The sequence below is a fragment of the Cryptomeria japonica genome, chromosome 7 (genome assembly GCF_030272615.1).
Source record: "Cryptomeria japonica chromosome 7, Sugi_1.0, whole genome shotgun sequence".
Taxonomy (NCBI): Eukaryota; Viridiplantae; Streptophyta; class Pinopsida; order Cupressales; family Cupressaceae; genus Cryptomeria; species Cryptomeria japonica.
The window spans coordinates 284,304,294-284,317,996 of NC_081411.1; positions in this window are offsets into that span (position 1 = coordinate 284,304,294).

Sequence of the window (13,703 nt, forward strand, 5' to 3'; positions counted from 1 at the left end):
AATTCTCCTATTTCGTGTTATTATCTCGGGCTAACGCTTTCATTAAGTTTATATATGTATGCATGTATGACTCGTGGTTGCAGGAGATTTCAGGTACAGTGCCGCATGGGTGCGAGGTTCATCTCCACCTGGTTTCGCAGGTTTGAGTGTACCTCTTTTATCCTTAGAGTTGGATACCTAGGTTGTAAGACCCTCGTTTGACCATAGTCGTGCTCAAGAGAGCATCGTCAATTGTCGTCGGTATTCCCTTTGGTTGGGTTTGTGGGTCGTCTGTTTATTTGGCGTTCTTGGTTTGCATGTTTGGTGTGTGTGGTTAAATTGAGTAATTAGTCCTTAGTATTTAATTTGATTAATTATGTGTTTGTGCATTAAAGATTAATGGACTAAATTAAACAGGGTTTCTTTATGTGATTATCGTTAATTTGAATTGCTCGATTTAAATTGGGAGCAAGTTCAATTAAATAGTTAATTTTAATGTTAAATTTGTTATGTTTATGCTTATGAAAAGAGTGATTTAAATTTAATTGAAACATAATTAATTTTATCTTCTTGGCATTTTGGAAATAGAAAGGTTAAATTCAGTTATTTGGAAAAATCAATTTTAAATTGAAAAGCAAATTTAATTTATTGATATAATTTAAAAGAATGATTTTTGTGATTTATTTTAAATAAAAATTTTAAATCCAAAAAAATAAAATTTGGTCAAACTTTTCCCATTTAACCTAGACTTTTGGAAAAATATGGGGGATTGATAGTTTTCGAAAAAATTCTTGGATGGAAAATTTGGGGGTTTTGGGAAGAAAGGGAATTTCTTGAGCTGGAGAATGGGGCTCTTCTTCAATCTTGCCAGGATTGCTGAGCCAGGTAGACCTCTGGTTAATTTCATTGATTTTCTTGTTTTTAAGAAATTGTTTTGTATTTTTTTTAAAGAAATTTGTGTGTGAAGATGGAAAACTCCCATCTATTTGGAGAAAATGAAACATGTGCAATTTTATTTCCAATCCAAACCCTTCTTGTTGTTTCCATTCCAAGTTTAATTTTTGGTTACTCTGATTGTTTTTAAAATCAAAAATAAAATTGAGATTGGTTGTTTGCAATGGAAATTGGTTTAGATCCCAAATTTATGCTTTCAAATTCAAACTTTAATCAGATAAATCTGCCTGGGTTTGAATAATGGATGTTAATCCTTATTGTTTTGTCAGTTTGGTGTTGTGTTGGAGAGTTTTTCCTTCCTAAATCTGGGTAATTGAAAATATTGGAAACCCATGCTTTCTAGAAATAAAATAAAAATTATATTTAAAGTCTCTGGGATTGTATTTTTTTTAATTACTGTGTGTTTTGATAGTAAACGGTTAATTTATTTTTAACTGTGTATAGACACGATAATTTATTTTAGAAATTAAAAAAATTAAAAAATTAAAAATGTGTGAAACCCCGCCCCGCCCCGCCCCCCCCACGTGGCAGGGTTTCCCCACCACATGGAAGGGGTGGTGCGTGCTCCCTTTGGGCAACAACGCTCCCCAAGGGGTGTTGCGTGCTCCCTTTGGGGCAGCAGCGCTCCCCCAAGGGGTAGCGTGAGCTACCAAGGGGGGGGGGGCACATGGGTACCCTTCCCCCCATGATTTTTTAATTTATTTTCGTTAAATAAAAATATAACAAATAAATATTTTTTTATATTAAAAAATAATAATAATATTTCAATATTATTAAATGTAAATTTTAATTAAGTTTAAATATGGCATTTAAAAAAAAAAATTATGCTATTTGTAATTAATTAATTGTATAGTGGCAATATACTTTAATTAATTGTCAAATTGTATTTTATTATTAATGCATATTTTCTAATTAGAAACTTAATTTGTTGTTTTGTTATTATCAATTGTATATATTTTATTAATTGCGGATTAATAAATATATCGTAATTAATATTTAATTTTGGTAATTTTCTATATGCACAAGGAAATAATTATTAAGATTTGGAACAAACTACCTTTACTTGGATTCCTTTTATGTGTGATCAGAAAAGTGTAACTTGGTTCTGGATAGATGAACTTGGAGAAAATTATTTTTGAACCGGTATGACAACGATGTTTTAATTGAAGATTAAATATCATATTTAGTTGGTTAATGGTTGTTTGATTATATTTATGTGAAATTGGTTTGAGAACTCATAATGGCATATTTATGTATGTTCGATGCAAATGAACCTTAGAGAGTTAGAAAACCAAGAACAATCTGTACTTAGATGAGGTAGATAACTGCAATCTAACTTAGATCATATAGAAAACTTGATCGACATTTAATGTTTAAATCAATTCGGAAAAGATTGTATCCTCTGGTTATTGCCTATGCGAGTTTAATTTATGTATTCGCTTTTGCTTAAGTAATGGCAAGCCTTGCTTTGTTTGATTGGACCTTGTCATATGGTTGATTTGGATACCTGTTTTTGTCCTTGGTCTCGAGTTGACTGTTATTTGTTGTGATGTCGTATTGATCATATCCTTTATGTGGGTGTCGAATGATGATTCGTGGTCAGGTCTCTGGTTAGAGTACTGTCAGTAAGTGTACCTCTTTTGAGTCGTGTTTGACCAAATGGTTGTTCCCTCCTTTTTGAACTCCGTTTGCTTGACCATGTGTGTCCCTTGGTTTTTGAGTTCGTCTGAGTTTAGTCTAGTGTCATATGGGAAAGTGACTTTCAATTGGGGGTCGCGCCCAAAGTGGATGCTGGGTAACCCATCGAAAGTGAGTCTAATAAGTGATAACCTAACAGTAGATTAGAATGTTAATCTCTAAGTAAGATAATCTCTAAGTAAGATAATTGTGCCTCACACATGGGACGAGTGCTAACACAGACTCGACATGCTATGAGAAGGCCTGAAATGACAAACCATCATCCTTGTCTTCACGAAAGGATGTGTGGGTCCACATGAGGCTTGGATGGGCCGGAGGTTCAAATCAGGTTGCCAGGGTAACCCAGTGTATGGGGTCGGAACCTATGAAGACCTGCCATGGTATTTTTAGGGATCGTTTATGTATTTGTTGACCGATGTGGTCGTTTGTATATTGGTTATGTTTCACCTTGATGGAAGGATTGTAAATAATGAGAACCTCATGTATTCTTAACTTTATTAATTATCAGAGGGGTCTTGCAGTTGAACAGACCCGGAGATGTAGCCCTTTAGGGGTGAACTCTAAGATCATCTTGGTGTTATGTGATGCTTTTGTTCTTATGTTTCATGTTTAGTGTTAGCATGTATGAATGACATTTTGATAGAATGTAGTTTAGGATATTGGATTATATTCAATCATTGTTGATGAAATTAAGTATGCATGGGAAGATCTCATTAGCTTATGATAAAATTCAAGTGTGTTGTTAAATTAGATGTATGACTTATACTTTAAGGAAAAGATTGAACGTAAGATATGAATAGATCTTAATGGATGAACCTTATCTTGTAATCCATATATTTTCATCTTCTGAAAGAAATTATCCTTGTTTAAGAATTATCTCGTTACAAGATAATCAGCTTATTTGATTTATTAGTGTGAGTTAAGTGAATTGTGGAATTAAGTAATCATGTTGGGAAACTCCTTAGGTGTTAGTTGATGTCTTCTGTTGTGTAATTTGAAATTTGATATCTCATTGAATCATTATGTTGTGTTTATCTTTTAAAAAAAAAATTATTACACTCCATTTATATGTTTTAGCTTTATCCCTTCGGGGTTTCCTGGCAGGGTATTACACCATGTATTGGATATGAGTGATGGGATTAACATTTTTGACAATAATCACTCCAACCCATTTCCCTAATGTTTGTCTAAATTTGATTAAACCATCCATTCACCTCTACTATATATATATATATATATATATATATATATAGGATGATGATTAACGATGTCTTTCTAGAATGGAATTACTATGGGTAATGTCAAATCCTAATTATTACATTATATTAATGCCTTTTAATAAAGTAGTGAGTTAACTATTGAGCATTTATACTTATTTTCCCTAACCTTCGAATATCTTCATTTCATTGATATTGTTTGGAATAAAGCATCTTATGTCACCTACCTTTTCTCTTGACATGTAAGATTTTATCTAGTCCTTATTTTCTTTTATACGATTTATGTTCATATATCAAGAAAGGATTGTGTTGGATACTACACTAAGAATAAAGTTTCTTTCTTCGATTGATTTTTATATTTCGATAAAGAATATGATTATATATATATATATATATATATATATATATATAGGGTGAACTCACAATACTGGTTCCCACATTTTGACCAACTTTGACACTTAGATGAACATTTTGCAAAAAACCTTCACTTTCCGACACCTATAACTTTTAAACCGTTAAAAATTTGAAGGTGATGTAAACTAGTGATTTGTAACATCCTTTTTGTAGATTCTAAATATAGTTTTTTCAAATTTTTTTGAATAAAATTTTATTAAGTTTTCCATCTCCCTCAAAAGTAGTTTTTTACAACAAACAACATTTTTTAAGAGTGATGTGCATCCCGAAATGTATAATTTTTTTCTCCATATATGATAAAAACTAATCTTTGTTAAATTTTGGTTTGTAACATCAATATCCAGGGCATGCAGTTGGTTTGATAGTGATATGTTGAATATTTTTTATTTTATTAATTTTTTAAGTCCGACTAATTATAATTTAGATATAGTTGTAGGTTTGAACACATAACTTGTTCTATATATATCAAAATTCAATTTTTTTTTTTTGTTAGAAAGCAGACATCAATACGTAGTGCATAGATATTTTTCAGAATTTTTTGGAATTAGTTTACTATTTTTCCCAATGCATTGAACAAAGAAGTTCATATTCGGTGAAAAACCTACATTCATAAAAAATAAAATAAAAATATATTAATTAAATTAAATGTATTAAAAATTATACTATTTGGAAAGCTTAAAATAAGGACTAAATCCTTAAGAAGACAAAACTTCTAAATGAATTCATTTAACCCCTCAAAAGCTAATGTAAATTTAATATTTTATTAGCATTTGATAGATGCAAAGGAGACTCCATTGCAAGTATGATTTATAAGTAAAGAGGTTCTATCCAAGAAATTTTGATCTAAGAGCCTTTGATCTAACTATCTTCAATTAATTACTTCAAATGGGACCTCTTAAAGCTTGAATCATTATATTTTCTAAAAAATGTATGATTTCAGCAAAAATCAGGATGTACCAAAAAGTGGGAACCAACTTTGTGAATTCACCCTATACATACATGCATATCTATCTATATATATATATACATATAGATATGCGTGTCTATATATACATATAGATATGTATATACATGTCTATATATACATATAGATATGTATATATATATATATATGTGAATATATATATATGTGTGTGTGTGTGTGTACACATGTACATGTGTGTGTGTGTGTATACACATACATATATACATATATACACATGTATATATATATGTATATACACATGTATATATATATATACATCATGTATATATATACATGTGTACACATGCATATATATACGTGTGTACACATGTATATATATATGTGTGTACACATGTATATATACATACATATGTACACGTATGTATGTATACATATGTATATACATGTATATATACATATGTATACATGTACATCACATGTATACATATACAATACATACATACGTGTACATATGTATGTATATATAGATGTATACATATGTATATCCAGACACACACATGTGATGTACATGTATATGTATACATGTGATGTACATGTATATGTATACATGTGATGTACATGTATACATATGTATATATACATGTATATACATATGTATACATATACAATACATACATACGTGTACATATGTATGTATATATAGATGTATACATATGTATATCTAGACACACACACACACACATATACATACATACATATATATATATACACACATACATATATATACATATGTGCATATAATATATGTATGTGTATGTGTATATGTATATATATGTATATAAACATATATACATATATATATATTATATATATAAACATATATGCATATACATGTATATGTATATATGTATATAAACAAATATATATATACACACACGCATGTACATGTATACATATATATAGACATACATACATGTATATATATACATACATACATACATACATATATATATATATACACACGCGTATACACACACGCACACACACACATATACATAAATACATACATATATATAAATATCCCAGTAAATTTTTTTTTGAATTTTCAAGTCCGGCAATAACATCAACAAAGAATTAACCCGTTAAGGTTAGAAAACATAACTGAAACCATACTAGAAAGTAACCCTTCCACTTTCTGATCACCAAGTGCCCAATGTGGGAAGGTGAGAGCATACGGTGTTGAGGGGATCATTAGTATAAGAAAACTGAAACATAATGCAATGCTTGGGCGGCAAGCCAGCCCCTTCCGCTTATCCAGCGAGAGAACAAGGAAACTTGGCGGTAAACCAGCCAAGTGAGATACACAAAATAAGAATCACTCAATCGCAATATTTCAACGGGATGACTGCAATTACATAATAACCTCAACTCGACCGCTTATGCAACGGGAGGACCATTACACAAGCTATCACTCGACCACTTATTCAGTGGGAGGACTAAAAATTACAAAGTTGTTGAATATTAGGCGGCAAGCCAACCTCTTCCACTTATTTAGTGGGATGAGAGTTACAAAAATAGAACTAGTTAGTAGTACTACTATCTAACATTGCAATAATAGAGATGAGAGAAGGAGAGTAATGCATATTTCCACAATAAGAACATAAATTTCTATTACAACCAATTTGTAGGCTGAAATTACAAATCAGCAGCCTATGGAAAGGCCAAAATGCTCATAACTCCCTCATTATACATCCGAATCAATTCAAACCAATCTCAAACCCACAATATATCACTCACAACAACAACCAATCAAAACTACAACTCAAACAACCCCTTATTTATTTTGCACGCATCCCAATGTAAAAAACAGAAACCCACGCTATACCTAGGAATTTTGATTTAGCATAAAAAATTCAAAACTCAAACAAACATGCTATAAACTCACAAAGTTTATCGCTAGTGCTAGGAAGGAAGAAGAAGATGATACCCATAATCGTCAATCGCTTCAGCAGAGAGGTATGAGCAAAAAGATACTTCAGCCACAAGCAAACCAGCAAATCTCTAGCATCACTTCAACACCAAAAATATCTAAGCAAACTCTGAGAATGTAGAAGAATACAACACATGGCTAGGTACTGTATTTCAAGTACGAAACCGGGAAGCACTAGGGAGATGCACTCTGAAGTCTTAGTTCTGTCGCCAAACCGACATCATAACATTACAATTTTTCAAGATAATCCAAATGGGAGCCCAAGTCTCATATTTATAACTTTACACCCTCAAATCCAAATGCAAATTCCCTCAAATTCACTTCTCTCATTTGCCTTTCATTCCACCCTATGTGGACCCCAAGAGTGGCACCATATCCTCAACACAACCCTCATGCCAAAAAGGCATGGGCCCACGAACTTCACTTGGCACATTAGAGATAAGTCAAAATAATACCTCCTCCAATAATTTTGACATCTCTTTATTTAACATGAAATTTTGCCAAATACTTAGGAAAAAATAGACATTAATCCCAAATTCAATGATCAGCAACCAATAATCAAATTAATTAAATATTAAACCTTAGGATAAGGAAATAATATTTAATTGTGTCACATAAGACTCTCGTACTGATTATTATCACAACCAGGATAAAATTGAGTCGGGAAGACCACTGTACTGTTGCAGAATTAGGACCCTGTCCATTGCCAAAAATAGAATTATGCCACACTGTCACTCACTAAAAATAGTAAGTCAAGAACTAATGCTTCGAAAAGCATGATCTTTGCACTCAGAGACAGAGCATGGAGAGCTCAGTAGGACAGTATCACCAGAATAGCCATTCCTTGACTTACTAAAAATAGTAAGTCCTTGTTTCATCAATGTTGGACCCCTCATTCTTCATTCCACCTAGCCTACGGGTCTCAGGGATAGGCTCTAATGGCCCACTGGAAGGTCATCAATGAGAAGGGGACATTACAATCCACCCTCCCCAAAATTGCTTGTCCTCAAGCAACTGTAAGGCTGGATGCAGTAAAATCTCCTCATTTTCCCATGTAGCATCCTCTACTGGTAGATTCTTCTATTTGATCAAGTATTCCCTGATAACCCTTCTCCTCAAAGATCGTTCCCTGAATTCAAGGATAGCTTCAGGAACCAAAACCAACTCACCCTCCTCATCAAGCAGAGGTAACTCAACTAAAGCAACAACATTATGTCCTAGAGCCTTCTTAAGGTGAGACACATGAAATACATTATGTATCCTGCTGCTTGCTGGCAATTCCAACTCATACGCCACTTCTCCAACCCTTCTGCTGACTCTGAAAGGCCCATAGAATCATGGCTTCAACTTCTCAACCCCACTCTTCTTGAGAGTAGACTGTCTGTAGGACTGGAGCCTCAAATAAACCAAGTCGCCCACCTCAAAGGTGCACTCAATTCGCTACTGATCAACATACAACTTCTGTTGATTTTGTGCATGCTAGAGATTGTCCCTTAGAAACCTCAGAATATCCTGACTCTGCTACATCATATCATTTTCCTGAGGGGTTCTGCTATCACCAAATACCAAGTCCACGAAGCCAGGAGCTTCATAACCATATAGTGCCATGAACGACGACATCCAAATGGACATGTGATAGGAGGAATTGTAACAATATTCCCCTAGGTGAAGCCATCTCACCCATGTATTCTGCTGCTCCGAGACATAGTTTCTAAGATAACCTTCCAACCATTTATTCACTATCTCGGTCTGACCATCAGTTTGAGGGTGGTAACTGGTGCCTGGAGTGAGCATAGTACCACACAATCTGAAAATATCTTGCTAAAAAGCACTTAGGAACTTGTTGTCCCTATCACTTACAATATTCTTCGATAAACCATGTAATTTGAACACCTCCCAGAAGAATACTTCAACAACTTGTGCTGCTATAAAAGAGCTGGTGATGGTGAAGAAATGAGCAAACTTTGTAAGTTTGTCCACCACCACATAGATACTATCCCTCCCTTGAGCCTGAGGCAACCCCGTGATGAAATCCATGGAGAAACTCTCCCATTTTTTATCGGGAATAAGCAAGGGTTGTAACAAACCAGCTGATAGAGTGTGCTCATCTTTGTTCCTCTGACATGTATGACACTCCTTAATGTACTTCAAAACATCACTTTTAAGTCCCTTCCAAGAGAATCTCTCCTGGATCTGCCCGTATGTTTTGAAATAACCTTGGTGACCAGCAAGGGGGATGCCATGGAAAGTCTTCAAAATCTTCTCTTTTAACTTAGATTCAGCTACTATGAAGATTCTTCCCTTGTGTAGGATCAATCCCTCAACCAATTTGTACCTTTCATCATGAAAAGTACCTTCTATAAGGCTAGTTGCAAACTGATTTTTGGCATAATCAACAAGCAACAACTCTCTCCAATCAACAGTAAGCTCGCAAAGTGAGCTTAAATGGGGTCTTCTCGAAAAGGCATCTGCCACAACATTGTTTTTACCCTTAACATACTCAATGTCAAAATCGTAAGCCTACAGCTTACTCACCCATTTCTGTTGTCTCTCATTTAGATCTTTCTGATGCATGAAGTGTTTAAGACTATTGTGATCAGTCTTAACAATGAATTTACTCCCCACCAGATACTGCCTGAACTTTGCAAGGGCATGCATTATGGCAAGCATTTCCTTGTCATAAATGGAGTACAGTCTCTTAGGACCTCTCAACTTTTTGCTCTCAAAGACTATAGGATGCTTATCTTGCATGAGGACCACACCGACACCTTCTCCAAAGGCATCACACTATAGCTCAAATGGCTTGGTGAAATCAGGCAATGCTAAAACAGGGCAGGAACTCATGATCCTTTTAAACTGCTCAAATACTGTCTGTGCCTTTTCAGACCATTCAAAAGCTCCTTTCTTTGTAATATCTGTAAGGGGGGCAACCAACTGAGAATATCTCTTCACAAACCTCTGATAGAATCCACACAACCCCAAAAATCCCCTCAAACGTGTTATGTTTTTTAGAGTAGGCCAATCAATGATGGCTCTAATCTTTTCAGGATCCACCTTCACACCACCTGCATTGATAGTGTGACCAAGGCAAAGCAACTCTTCCATTCCAAACTCACATTTGGACTTCTTGGCAAACAGGGATTCAGATTCCAATATGCTCAACACTTCATCCAACTGTTGTAAATGTTCTTTCCAAGATTTGCTGAATATAAGTATGTCATCAAAGAATATCAAAACAAACTTCCTTAGTTGTTCTTGGAAGATTATGTTCATGCATGACTGAAATGTAGCGGGTGCATTAGTCAAGCCAAAGGGCATGACTAGGAACTCAAAATGCCCAAAGTGGCATCTGAAAGCAGTCTTCTCCACATCTGATACTCTCATTCTAATCTGATGGTACCCCAACTTGAGGTCAATCTTGGAAAAGAACACTGCCCCATGTAGCTCATCAATGAGCTCATCAATCCTCGGAATAGGATACCGATTCTTGATGGTTTTCTGATTCAGGGCTCTATAATCCACACACATGCGCATGGTTCCATCCTTCTTTCTCACCAAAACAACAGTCGAAGTAAAGGGGATTTTGCTAGGCCGTATGTAACCCATGTCAAGCAATTCCTGAATTGTTTACTCAATCTCATCCTTCTACTTCGTAGGATATCGGTAAGGAGTAGTCATGACTGGCTTAGCTCCTTCTTCAAGCTCAATAATGTGTTCGACACCTCTTTCAGGAGGCCTGGCAGGAGGTTGATTTTCAAACACCTTGCTTCTCTTGGTTATCAAAGCTTGAATGTCTTCAGGATAATTCCTGTGCTCCTTTTGTGGTTCTGAAGGCATGACCATGATCTTCCTTCTATCCTTAATCATTGCTGAAATGTCTAAGGAATAGCTGCCCTTATCTACCAATGGATTGGAAGGCATTATCAAACACCCTGCTTCCCACTCCACCTGATTATGGCGGATCAACCTTTCCATTCTTTTCAAGGATACCACTTTAAGTCCCCCCATGCGACATTCCTCTCAACACTACCTTCTTCCCTTCATACATGAATTTCAACTCCATGGTTTGTAGGTTTAGTGTGATCTCACCAAGAGATCTCAGCCGTTGAATCCTGACGACTGCATCATCAGTCCCTCCAATGCTCACCACAAATAAATCATCTTTGATTTCATGATTCCCCAACTTCAAAGACATGTTGGAAATCATTCGGTTACAGGATATAGTGGAGCCATCTTCTACCATGACTTTGAAGCCCTCAACTTCCTCTGCCACTAGTCCCTTTTTTGCAACAATCCTCTCATCAATGAAGTTGCGCGTTGCACCTGTGTCAATGAGAGCAATGACACGATGCTCTCCAATCACACCCCAAACTCTAAAGGATTCATTTTTGTGAATTCTCAAGAGTTGAGCAACCACTCCTCTATCTTCTGACCCAAATTCAGGCCCTTTAGGAGCCTCTTCATACTCGCTATCCTCAACTTCAGTTTGTTGTTCTAAAATTTCAAAATCTGATCCATCTTCTGAATAGCACTCCATTCGATGCAAATTCCCTTTTCCATGACACTTATGTCCGGGAACCCAAGGTTCTCGGCAAAAATAACAAAGATTCTTTCTCTAGAGCTCTTGACGAAGCCCATCATCCATACGCAGAGGGAACCTCTTGGTCTGATTCATGAACTTCTTCTTATCCTTTTTGAAAGGGAAAGGCTTGGACTGAATTTTACTCTTTGGGGTAGCCAACTCCATACTTCTAGATTTTTTAATAGCTTCTGCCAGGGTGGGCGGATCAAAAGCTTTGACCCATCCTCTCAAAGGTTCTTCAAGTCCTTCAGTGAAAAGGACAACCAACCGCTTCTCTGAGATGCTACTCACCATGATTGACAGGTTTTGGAATTCAGTCACGTAAGTGTCCAATGAACCTTGCTGCCTGAGTTGTGCAAGTTCTCTAAACTTCACCTCTGGATCCCTGGTGTCGAATCTCTCAATCAGCTTGTTGGTGAAATTAGCATAGGTGGTGATTAAGTTATGACCAAGGGTGACCAATTCATGATACCACCATTCATGGGCCACTCCATCCAAGTGCAAGGTAGCAAACTTGATGGCATCCTCCTCCGGCATAGGCCTCAAGGACCAGTAATTGTCCAACTTCTGTACCCATGCTCTAGCTGTACTCTTAGTGCTTCCATAAAAGTGTGCTAAGGTCACTCTTCCAAGATCTTGCTGATAATCTCTTAGGGCAGGAGACTTATAGTCATTCCTCCTTCCTCTCTTCATTTTCTAATTCATAAACTGATCCAGAGTTAGGATATCTCAGATCTCACCAGGAAGAGAAGCATACTCCATGTAGTTGTTCCTTATTTCATTAGTTGTGGGTATCTTTGTTTCAACTCGTTGTACTTCTCTTGGCAGAAATACAGGTTGTAAAGGCCTTGGGGCTGAACCTCCATTGTTAGTCTCGTTGTTACTCCCATTTCCATTACCTACAGGAGCGTTAGAAGTGTTGGCTTTTGGTCCATTGTTGGGCTGATTAGGGACCCCAACAACGTTCTGGTTGACCTTGGCCAACAGTAGAGACATCATGTCCATCATGGCATTGAATTTTCTCTCTGCCTTCTTATCAGGTGCCTCATTTGGTTCTGTAGTCTTATCTGCCATTGAATCCACTAAATATGAGGTATCTAGATCCTTCCCTTTGTTTCTCAGTACTTCTGAAAATGTGTCCTCTTCGGGCACTATAGGAATCTAAAACTGTTGTCTCTTCTGCTCTTTGTTGTAGTATCTGACGTCTCTGTCACTCATGGAGACTTCTGAACACATTGACTCTCATAGGGTAGTAGGATAACCAACTCTGATACCATTGTAATATCCCAGTAATTTTTTTTGAATTTTCAAGGCCGACAATAACATCAACAAGGAATTAACCTGTTAAGGTTAGAAAACATAACTAAAACCATACTGGAAAGTAACCCTTCCACTTTCTGATCACCAAGCGCCCAATGTGGGAAGGTGAGAGCATACGGTGTCGAGGGGATCATTAGCATAAGAAAACTGAAACATAATGCAATGCTTGGGCGACAACCAACCCCTTCCGCTTATCCAGCGGGAGAACAAGGAAACTTGGTGGTAAACCAGCCAAGTGAGATACACAAAATAAGAATCACTCAACCACAATATTTCAGTGGGAGGACTGCAATTACATAATAACCTCAACTCGACTGCTTATGCAATGGGAGGACCATTACACAAGCTATCACTCGACCACTTATTTAGTGGGAGGATTGAAAATTACAAAGTTGCTGAATATTAGGCGACAAGCCAGTCCCTTCCACTTATTCAGTGGGATGAGAGTTACAAAAATAGAACTGGTTAGTAGTACTACTACCTAACCTTACAATAATAGAGATGAGAGAAGGAGAGTAATGCAGATTTCCACAATAAGAACATAAATTTCTGTTACAACCAATTTGCAGGCTGAAATTACAAATCAACAGCCTATGGAAATGCCAAAATGCTCATAACTCCCTC